Below are 12872 nucleotides of genomic sequence, written 5' to 3'. Positions count from 1 at the left end.
TAAAGAAAAGAAAACAATAACGAGGGTTTGTTCAGAAGAACTCAAAAAAGCAAGATCTGACAGAATGAAGAAGTATTGGGAAGCAATCACGAAAAAAATAAAGATGAACCAGAGTTGACTAAACTGGTCCACTTATCCAAACAACAGTAAGGTATCTTAAACAAATTCGATATTTTACTTAATAAGAAAATTATGGCAATATTTTATTTTTTCGAAAAAGTCCTCCCCCCCATTTCCACCCGTATCCATTAACGGACTCGAGCGAGATTTTGGGTCGTTATATTTTATGTATAATTTGAAAGTGATTGGCGCAAATTTACGGCAGTTATCGTGTCTACAAAAAAATAATATATATATACATATATAAAAAATGGGTACTAAGAAAAACTCCATCACACTAAATTGCCTAGGATTTGCAGATGACCTCGCTCTTTTAGCAAATAATATTCAAGAAGCCAAAACACAAATTATGAGCCTTCAAAACCTAGCACAAAAGATACGGCTTCATATCTCTTTCGAAAAAACTGAACTAATGGCCATAGATCCTCTGGTAATAGAGCACATTACGGTAAACAATCAGAAAATTAAAATAGTAAAACAATTTAAATATCTAGGGGAAATAATAACTTATAATTTAAATGAAAAAGTGACATGGCAAAACAGGACAAATAAAATGATTAAATCCCAAAAATTAACTCGGTCAACATATAACAAAAAATGCCTTTCTGCTAAAACAAAACTTAAACATTATAAAACTGTAGTACAGCCAGAAGTCACCTACGGAAGCGAGACCCTTTTCAAAATCACTCAGAAAAACCGAATTGAAAAAATTCTGAAAATAGAGAGGAGAATTGTCAGAACGTGTATCAATAAAAAACACCAAAAAGAAGGCCGATGGTGGATTGTGCCAAATGAGGTGGTGTATCGAGAAATAGAGCCTGTTACTGATACTATGCGGAAAAAAGAATCTCTTTCTTCGGTCATCTCATAAGGACACCGCAAACAAGACTGTCAAGAAATATCATTGAAAAGCTCTGGTTCCAAAAGCTAGAAGTAGGATGGATCAAAGAAATTAGAGAAGATATGAAAGAATTGGGAATTTGCCTGACCGACCTACAGAATAAAACTGGAAAAATTACAAAGCTAAAAGATAAGAGCATTAGATTTAAACAAAAGACAGACAAACTAAAAATACAACGAAGAGGGTGTTTACGGATGAAGAAAAGAAAGCAAGATCTGAACGGATGAAGAAATACTGGGCAGCTCGAAAGAGTAAAATAACACGCTTTTCTCAGAAAAGATCCAACTAAAATTGACTTAAGTGGTCCCATGTTGGCCGTAAAAGCATAATAATAATAATAATAATATACATATATCTAGGAAATGTCAATGAGAAGGCTTGTGGACAGCTCTATTCATGCTATTTCAGTAGCCAGTATGTCGTGGTCGGGTGAACGAGTCTTTGTAATTGAAGTCTATTTTAATAATAACGACTCTGTTATTGTAACACAGCGTTTATTTCGTAGACATTTCATTTTAAATTGACACGCGTCTGTTCCTAGTAGGAATACGATATTGTTGCGGGTGAAGAATTTTAGAAACACATCGTCCGCTTTAAAAATGAAACCGACAGAACGAAAACGGGCTGTGAGAACGCCTGAAAATATTAACGCTGTAAAGTTATCTGTTACGCGGTCTCCACGACGTTCAGCAGCGAGACACGCTGTTGCGCTAGCCATTTCTGTTCGAAGTGTACGACAAATTCTTCATGCCGACCTGAAATTCCATCCGTATAAGACGATGCTAATGCGGCAACTTAACGCAAATGATCGGGCGTCTCGCAAAGCAGCTTGCTAAGTCATCCTAGAAAATGTCCATCAGGATGTCGTTATTCTTTTAAGTGACGAGGCGAATTTTCATCCGTCAGGATTTGTGAATAAACAAAATTACCGTTATTATCGGGTTTCGCGTAATCCACGGCAAATTCTTGAAAAACCACTTCACAGTCGATATGTTACAGTGTAGTATGCGGTTTCGAAGTTCGGCATAATCGGCCCGTATTTTTTATGGAGTTAAATCGAGAGTAACAGTAACATCTCATCGATACGTAAACATATCGAATGAACTTTTGCGACCGAAACCAAATGACTTTCAAAGACGTGAAATTTGGTTTCAACAGTACGGTGCCACCGCCCGTACGGCGAGAATCGCAACGGATGTTCTGCGAGAAACCTTTCCTGGACGTTTGATTTCCCGATTTGGCGACATTCCTTGGCCGGCGCGTTCACCTGATCTGGCTGTTTGTGATTTTTTTCTGCGGGGGTATCTCAAATGTAAAGTCTTCAGTAGTCGACCGCAGTCGATTGCAGAACTCAAGGAGGCCATTCAACGAGATATTGAAGCGGTTCCACAAGTGATGATTGAGGGAGCGATGTCAAATTTTAGAATGAGGTTAAGCGAGTGTATGAGGAATAATGGAAAACATTTGTACGACATAATATTTAAATAAAAAATCTATGTAAGTAATTCACTATAAATTGCAAAAATTGATCTTAATTTGATATATTAAATGTTTTAATAGTACGAAACACAGTTTAATTATTATCCCTCAAATTTCGTCAGGTTTATATATATATAACCCTGTATATATATATATATATATATATATATATATTTGGTTTCAGGAAAAGTATAGGGACAAGGGAAGCAATTTTAGGCCTCAGATTAATAGTAGAAGGAAGATTAAAGAAAAACAAACCAACATACTTGGCGTTTATAGACCTAGAAAATGCTTTCGATAACGTAGACTGGAATAAAATGTTCAGCATTTTAAAAAAATTAGGGTTCAAATACAGAGATAGAAGAACAATTGCTGACATGTACAGGAACCAAACAGCAACAATAACAATTGAAGAACATAAGAAAGAAGTCCTAATAAGAAAGGGAGTCCGACAAGGATGTTCCCTATCTCCGTTACTTTTTAATCTTTATATGGAACTAGCAGTTAATGATGTTAAAGAACAATTTAGATTCGGAGGAACAGTACAAGGTGAAAAGATAAAGATGCTACGATTTGCTGATGGTATAGTAATTCTAGCCGAGAGTAAAAAGGATTTAGAAGAAACAATGAACGGCATAGATGTCCTACGCAAAAACTATCGCATGAAAATAAACAAGAACAAAACAAAAGTAATGAAATGTAGTAGAAATAACAATGATGGACCACTGAATGTGAAAATAGGAGGAGAAAAGATTATGGAGGTAGAAGAATTTTGTTATTTGGGAAGTAAAATTACTAAAGATGGACGAAGCAGGAGCGATATAAAATGCCGAATAGCACAAGCTAAACGAGCCTTCAGTAAGAAATATAATTTGTTTACATCAAAAATGAATTTAAATGTCAGGAAAAGATTTTTGAAAGTGTATGTTTGGAGTGTCGCTTTATATGGAAGTGAAACTTGGACGATCGGAGTATCTGAGAAGAAAAGATTAGAAGCTTTTGAAATGCGGTGCTATAGGAGAATGTTAAAAATCAGATGGGTGGATAAAGTGACAAATGAAGAGGTATTGCGGCAAATAGATGAAGAAAGAAGCATTTGGAAAAATATAGTTAAAAGAAGAGACAGACTTATAGACCACATACTAAGGCATCCTGGAATAGTCGCTTTAATATTGGAAGGACAGGTAGAAGGGAAAAATTGTGTAGGCAGGCCACGTTTGGAGTATGTAAAACAAATTGTTGGGGATGTAGGATGTAGAGGGTATACTGAAATGAAACGACTAGCACTAGATAGGGAATCTTGGAGAGCTGCATCAAACCAGTCAAATGACTGAAGGCAAAAAAAAAAAAAAATATATATATATATATATATATAAACTTTTGAACTGACGGTGATTTTGGGGTCTGGGGATGTAAAATGCGAAGATATGTTGAAATTTTCTGGAAGTCGAATGTTCACAGTACTACAATAGGTAGCTTACTTATGAAATCTACCTAAAATTAAGAGCATACCGAAGTGCAGAATCCACGTGTTGGTGTGTATATCCTCGTACGAAAGGATATGGAAATTTTGTACGTCTAAGAAATAACAGATTAAGTGTTGAGACCGTAAATAAATAAATAAATAAGTTTCTACTCTCTCTCTCTATATATATATATATATATATATATATATATATATATATATATATATATATATATATATACACACACACACACACACAGTATATATAGACTGTATAAAAAGTTAACTGCACAACTGGATCAGACATATACTACAGTGGTAAGGGAGGTAAGGAAATGATGGTGGGGATTTATTCCTCCTCCATAATACATTTAAGAAAGGGAAGGGTATAGTGATGAAAGGAAGGAGAAGGAGAGAGGTTTGATAAACTTGATAGAAATTGGGAACGATAGAGAAGTACGTGCTGCGAAAACGGATAACTTATTTTTCTTCTTTTTTTACTTTATTTCTCCTTTTAAAGTCAAAACGTATTATAAAAATTCTACCTATTGCATTTTTTTTTTATATCTTTCATTTACTTGTTTATTAAATAAGACTTAACATCACGTAGCGAATGACGTCAGTTCTACCAACCTACTTTTTTCACATCTAATCATTTTTTTCATTTTAAAAAACATTCTCGAAAAATAATTTTATTTATAACACTCCATGAATATTGAAAATATAAATTTATAAAAAAAAATATATATATATGTACATACAACCCATTGTTTGAAAAAGCTGTTTGAATGTTTTAACAGGCAATTACTAAATTTGTACATCCTTCTTTAGTCTTTCTTCATCCTTTACGAGTTTGAATAAAACATTCTATACATTTAAAGCGATATCCAATTTGTATAATTTTTTTTTTAATTTAAAATTAAATAGAAGAACAATTGATAACATGTACAGGAACCAAACAGAAACAGTAACAATTGAAGAACATAAGAAAGAAGCCGTAATAAGAAAGGGAGTCCGACAAGGATGTTCCCTATCGCCGTTACTTTTTAATCTTTACATGGAACTAGCAGTTAATGATGTTAAAGAACAATTTAGATTCGGAGTAACAGTACAAGGTGAAAAGATAAAGATGCTACGATTTGCTGATGATATAGTAATTCTAGCCGAGAGTAAAAAGGATTTAGAAGAAACAATGAACGGCATGGATGAAGTCCTACGCAAGAACTATCGCGTGAAAATAAACAAGAACAAAACAAAAGTAATGAAATGTAGTAGAAATAACAAAGATGGACCACTGAATGTGAAAATAGGAGGAGAAAAGATTACGGAGGTAGAAGAATTTTGTTATTTAGGAAGTAGAATTACTAAAGATGGACGAAGCAGGAGCGATATAAAATGCCGAATAGCACAAGCGAAACTGGCCTTCAGTAAGATATAATTTGTTTACATCAAAAATTAATTTAAACGTCAGGAAAAGATTTTTGAAAGTGTATGTTTGGAGTGTCGCTTTATATGGAAGTGAAACTTGGACAATCGGAGTATCTGAGAAGAAAAGATTAGAATCTTTTGAAATGCGGTGCTATAGGAGAATGTTAAAAATCAGACGGGTGATTTTTAAAAAATTCACCTAAAAATATAGTTAAAAGAAGAGACAGATTTATAGGGTACATACTAAGGCATCCTGGAATAATCGCTTTAATATTGGAAAGACAGGTAGAAGGAAACAATTGTGTAGGCAGGCCACGTTTGGAATATGTAAAACAAATTGTTAGGGATGTAGGATGTAAAGGGTATACTGAAATGAAACGACTACAACTAGATAGGGAATCTTGGAGAGCTGCATCAAACCAGTCAAATGACTGAAGACAAAAAAAAATAAAATTTAAAATTATATTTGAAAATGGAACATATGAACGACTATCTCTGAATTTAGTATCTTAATCTTTTCATAAAGTTTTTGTTTAATATCCCCCAACAACTCTTTAAAATTTTTTTTTTGTTTTTTTTATAGAGATAGAGGAATCCCATTTATGGGCGTCTAGGCAGTGTCGAGCTCGCTAACAGATTCCGCAACTTATTATTAGATGCGTTTATGTTCCTGCGCACTACCGACTAACCTCCGCCCCTGGCTATTTACCCCTGCTGGAAACCGCTTATCCGGCATTACTTCAGGAAGGGGGAAACGTCCAATCGCACAATCGGATACCGCAATCACGAAACACCAATACAAATCATTAAAATTTAAATTGAAAATATGAAACGATACTTTTTTCCCCAATTTTATCCTTTTTAAATACAACATAAAAGGAAATCCTGTAATACGAATATAACATATTTAACGTTCTTTTTAATAAACTTAACATTTTGGTACTTTATTTGTTTATAAATTTGTAACTCGGACAGGAATTTTTATATTTTTTTTTTAAATTAAGAGCCTTTACTATTAATCGTGGAACATCAGAGCTTATGAGATGTATAGTAAAAGTTTCCGTCGTAAACCCACCGCTGCTGCAAAATGAACATTTCCATTCAAAAAGAAACTATTTTCCTTACACCGATCTCCAACCCGGGCTATACCTAGACACCGGAATAGCTGAAATCCGATCGAAATCTTTCACTAGCCATAACTCGCAAACGAAGCATTTTATAACATGTTTATATGAACTTTTCCCATTATTTTCAAGTGTATAATAGGCTATGAAAGTCCCGAGAGAACGTTGTGATACACCCTGTTTTATATATGAAGTCGATACACTTCACACACAAAAAATACGGTGAATGAATTTTTATAGCGGCAACTGCCGTCGCTACATCCATATGCTGTAATTTGTCCAATAGTGATCAACTGAGACAGGCAGGGAAAAGTTGTAACACGTTCGAGCTTGCCGGTCAGCAGCCAGAGCCGCTAGAGTGAGGTTATGTTTATCGTGTCTGTCGCGCAACATGGATTTTGAACAACGCATTAACATTAAGTTTTGTTTTAAGTTGCAAAAGAGGGCCAAAGAAGCTCACGAAATGTTAGAATCGGTTTTCCACAAGTGGTATGACCGATTTAAAAACTGAAATGAGTCTGTTGAAGACGAGTAGTATGCGGGACGTCCAGTAACCTCAAAAACAGTTGAAATGTGCAAAAAGTAGAAACAATGGTTCGTTCAAATAGGCGAATGGCTATTCGACAGCTATCGGAAGTCCTTAACATCTCGTACGGATCCGTTCAAAGCATTTTAACTAATGAATTTCAAATGAGACGAGCGAGTGCAAAATTTGTTCCCAGACTTTTGAGTGATGAACAGAAGGAAAATCGTGTGTCAATTTGCACGGAGTTGAAGGGTCGTCTTCATGCAGATCCGGACTTCATGGCCAAAATTGTAACTGGAGATGAAAGTCGGGTCTATGGCTACGACCTTGAGACCAAAATGCAGAGTTCCCAATGGAAAAACAGTTCATCACCTCGCCCTAAAAAAGCACGTCAGTCAAAATCCAACATCAAGGTCATGCTCGTTGTTTTTTTTCGATAGCGAGGGCATAGTGCGATCAGAGTTCGTTCCAAGGGGAACAACTGTAAACTCTGAATTTTATAAGGGTGTACTGCACCGTTTGCGAAACGACGTACGAAGAAAGCGACCAGAAAAATGGACCGATGGCTTCCTTCTTCACCACGACAACGCGCCGTGTCACACCTCGCTTCTCATTCGCGAGTTTTTGGCCGAAAAAAGTGTTCCTGTCTGTACACATCCGCCATACTCACCGGATTTAGCACCATGCGACTTTTGGCTCTTCCCAAAAATTAAAACTGTGCTTAAAGGAAAACGTTTTAACATCATTGCTGACATTGAGAGGGCTCCGACCGAGCAGCTTAAAAACCCTTCCAGAAATGCCTCCAGTCATGGAGTCAACGTTGGTATAAGTACATTGTTAGCCAAGGACAATACTTTGAAGGAGATTAAATCGAATTCTATGTAACCTTATTACTTTTTTTAATAAAAAATTATTCACCGTATTTTTTTATCACACCTCGTATATATATATATATATATATATATATATATATATATATATATATATTTTATGCAAAATATTTAGACTTACACTGTTATATTGTGCTTTCTCCCTGTTTCGATCTTTTCAGATTTCTGGATATTAATTTTAGATGGTAGGTTGTGGGTGGTTATATATATAGAGTGATGTGGAGGCGATCAACTAAAGCCCTCGTTATCCAGAGTTACATACTGAATAATCTAGTATGGATCTCTCAGTTCCACTTGGTTTGCCCATCCTCTACTGTAATCTGAAGTAATAATAATATTACTTATAAATGATTTTCTGATGGACCTTTCACGTAATACATAAATCAGTTACGATTCCCTTTCAACTCGGTTGGGAATCAGCGGGAAAAACCGTAATATTTCTTCCAGGATTAAGAGAAATGGATTAAATGAAAGTGTTTTGATAATCATAGACGTTTTTAAAGTAGGAACTATTGAGTATCAGATACTGCGCCACTTACAAGCAAATTATTGTTAGTAATTTTATTCGAAATGTCTTTTTTATTTAAGAAATTCTTTACTAATTTGTTAAAAATAAATCGTTTAATAGTTATTTTGATTATTTAATAAATCTCATTACGTTATACGACGAACCCTTTTTACTCACGACGTGACGGAGACGGTATATGCGTTTGAAGTAAAAGATTGCGTGTGTGTCTGTTACCATTTTCCTCAAAAACTACTAGACCGATTTCAATTCGGTTTGTTACAGCACATAAATATCGCTTCAGAGAAGGTTCTTAGACATGTTTTACGGTTAGAGGCCATTAGGAAGCGCTGCAGTAGATGTATTTCTCTAAAACGGTTGGGCCTATTACGATCAGGTTTTTGCATTATACAGGTATCACCTAGAACAGGTTCTTAGATTAGGCTATTAAGTACGAACATTACCTCCTTTTTTGCTTTTCTGGGATGTCTGGGTCCTAAAACATCGAAAAGTGCAAAAAAATATATCCAATTTTTTGACTGATTACAATACTTTTCTTTATTTCTTTTTCCTGTTTAGCCCCCGGTAACTACCGTTTAGATAATTCTTCAGAGGATGAATGAGGATGATATGTATGAGTGTAGTCTTGTACATTCTCAGTTCGACCGTACCTGAGATGTGTGGTTAATTGAAACCCGACCACCAAAGAACACCGGTATCCACGATCTAGTATTCAAATCCGTGTAAAAATAACCGACTTTACTAGGACTTGAACGCTGGAACTCTCGACTTGCAAATCAGGTGATTTGGGAAGACGCGTTCATCACAAGACCGACCCGGTGAGTTAACAATACTTTCCTAACTGCATCAAAACTCTAAAGCCATGATTCCAGGAAAGTAATAATCTTTTTGCGTAAAAATGATCCCAAAAAAGGCTGTACCTAGGTTGTCTGAAACGTTTTGAGCCTAACATAGAAAGATGTATTTTTTCTGTCAAATACACTTTCATTTTTCAACAAAGTCTATTTCAAATCGGTACACTTTTTCCAGCGATGCTATAACTTCTTTAACCCTTCCTGGCATCTTTCTCAGTAAAATAGGGGTTTACGTATACGATAACCTTCTCGAGGTATGAAAATTTGTCTTCTCGAAGCGAAACTTTAAGTTTAGGAAACAAGAAAAAACTCGCTTAGGGCCAGATCTGATGAATACGGTGAGCGGTCAACCAATTCAAAGTATAATTCGTGAATCTTAACCGTGGCGATCGTCGAAATGTGAACAGGCGTATTGTCCTGATGGGAAAACACTTTTTCCTTCTTCAAATACGGTCGTATTTTTGTAATTTCTGCCTTCAGTTTATCAAGTAATGATGCGTAGTACTGTACCGTTATTGTTTTACCCTTTTTGAAGATTTTCGATAAACAAAATTCCGTACTGCCCCAAAAAACAGAAGCCATCACCTTCCCGGCCGATGAAACCGTCTTCGGTTTTTTCGGAGCAGATTCACCCTCTGCAGGTGACTGTCTTGACTGTTGCTTCGTCTCAGAAGTGTAGATCCACGATTCATCTACAGATATAAATCGACGTAAAAAATCTGACTTGTTTTGCTTAAACTGTTCTAGTATGGTCTTGAAAATATTCATTCGAATGCGTTTTTGATCCAAAGTGAGCAAACGCGGCACCCAACGCGCGGATAGCTTACTCATATTCAATTCTTCAGTTAATATATGACAAATATGTTCTTTCGATACGCCCATTGCTTTTGTTACCTTAACTCGTCGGTCGTTCAGTACTCGTTTGGTGAACTTTTCCGATGATATCGGCGGTGGTTGCACTTTGGCCGTCCCGAACGCTCATCATCAACCAAGCCAGAACAGAAGCCCTGTAAATAACAACCAACTCCATTTTAATTTGCGTAGGCGTACTGCCTTTCAAATGCAAGTATTTAATCGCAGCACGATTTTTTCCATTTTCACAAAAACACTTACTCAAACAACTGAGAGTCCAAAATGGCTGAAAGTTTAGCGAGTACCTTTCAACGCATGCGCGAATACATTCCGTAACGTTTGTTGACGAGTGCTGCCATCTTCATGTTGAGGCTCAAAACTTTTCAGAAAACTCTATCCATTAGTATCACATAAAAACTGTAATAAAAAACTAAAAAAAAATTAGAGTTAAAGAGCACGCTTTTTTTAAGGTTTGACATAAATTTGTTTTGCTATAATGCCAATAACAAACGTACAGTAAAAATTCCACAAATTCTACATGTATTTATTTATTTATTAGTATAAAATTGAAATGCGGTGCTATAGGAGAATGTTAAAAATCAGATGGGTGGATAAAGTGACAAATGATGAGGTATTGCGGCAAATAGATGAAGAAAGAAGCATTTAGAAAAATATAGTTAAAAGAAGAGACAGACTTATAGGCCACATACTAAGGCATCCTGGAATAGTCGCTTTAATACTGGAAGGACAGGTAGAAGGAAAAAATTGTGTAGCCAGGCCACGTTTGGAATATTACAAATTGTTAGGGATGTAGGATGTAGAGGGTATACTGAAATGAAACGACTAGCACTAGATAGGGAATCTTGGAGAGCTGCATCAAACCAGTCAAATGACTGAAGACAAAAAAAAAAATAGTATAAAAACAATTTAATATTTCAATTAAAAAACCGAACAAAAAATGAACAATATAGATTTTATTATTATTATTGTCAATGATTGCCGTCCTTTCAGTTTAACAAAAACATAAAATTGTGCAAAACAAAAGAAATTATTGGATATAACACACAATACGGGTTATATCACATTCATCGAATATGGATCATCGAACAACAAAACAATAGAAGGTTTCAACAATGTTCATGAACGCAATCTATTGGTAGTTTTATAAAATAAATTTCCATCATAATATTTGGCTTTTAAACTACGTAATATCAAACTGTGTTATTGTTACTAGAGTCTGAACAGTTTTGTGTAAGTGTGTGTGTGTGCGCGCGCGCGTGCGTGTGTCTGTTGAAAAATAAAAAAAAGTGATAAGGAGAAACGCGTGTCTTTTCTCCTTTTTTTTTATTATTTCCCTTGCTCTCTTTTTTCCGTCACCGTACCCCTAAAGTTAACGAAAAATATGAGTTTTTAGATGAGATGAATGTTTTGTAGCGTGTGAAAATGCTAATCCCTGACCGGGATTCGAACCCGGGACATCCGAATGAAAGGCCGAGACGTTACCGTGAATTAGAATGTGTTTAGAACGTATGGTATTTTCGGTGGGTGGGTTGGTAACATTTTTTTACGTCACACACTGACAGTTGCGGTAAAATGGCTAATACTAGTAGTTAAAGCATCAAGGAGCGGTTAGCGACAAGTGTATGAGTTCATGAATGACAACATGCGAATTAAAAATGAAACTAATTACTGATATATTTTCGGCAACAGATTATTAATCCGCCACCACGAAAAAGAAAAATGTTGGCTTAGGAAAAACGTGCGTTTGAATTAACCAGTGTTAGAAATAGGCCGCGGAGTGGATGAAAGTTAAGGCGGTTAGAAACATGTGCTCCTATTGCAGTTTCTCAAACAATCCCGATGATATCAAAGTCTTAAACGATCAGCTGAACTTCGCCAAAAAAACTTAAAAACGGCGCCATGCTTTTATTTAACTAAATATTTTCATTACTTTTAATTTTAAAATTTAATAATTATTACATTTATTTATTTTTTATTTACTGGTTATTTATTATATAATTTATTTTTTACTTTTCAGTGCATTTTTATATTTGTTAATATATTATATTTTTTTGTTTAAAATTCTCAATTTGATTTAATTCTTATTTTTTACTTTTTAGAGGATTTTTCTAATCTGTTTCCTTTTTTTATTAATGTTAATAATAATATTAGTTAAATAAAAGCTTTTTTAAAAAATAATTTTTTATATGTAATCAAATATATTTTTGTAATTTTTTTTGTTTTTTTTTGTTTTAAGACTAAAAAAAGGAAAATCTACTTATTTTTACACATCGAAGTTACATACGTGTATCAAATTTCAATCATTTTCATACAATAGTTCATGACAAATGAAAATTTTCAACTAAATGCATGAATTTAGCGTAGGGGTAGCGCGTAGGGGCGTGGGGGTGGGTCATATCCAAATTCCGACACCGTAGTGCTGTATTGTCATCGAAGTTACATATGTGTACCAAATTTCATTGATTTTCATTCGATAGATCAAAAGATATAACAGTTGCAAGAGTTTATTATTCCTAAAGCGAGTTAAATAAAAGCTTTTAATAAGCTGGTAGTATTTTATTTGAATATAAAATCCGCCAGTGATTTTATATTATAATATTATAATATTATAATATTATATGATTTTAATTGGAACAAGTGTTCCAATTAATGTTCTTTTATTAAAATACTTTCATAAAAAAATGTT

This window comes from Lycorma delicatula, chromosome 13, assembly GCF_047948215.1.
Source record: "Lycorma delicatula isolate Av1 chromosome 13, ASM4794821v1, whole genome shotgun sequence".
In the NCBI taxonomy this organism is placed as follows: Eukaryota; Metazoa; Arthropoda; class Insecta; order Hemiptera; family Fulgoridae; genus Lycorma; species Lycorma delicatula.
This window is presented reverse-complemented; position numbering follows the sequence as displayed.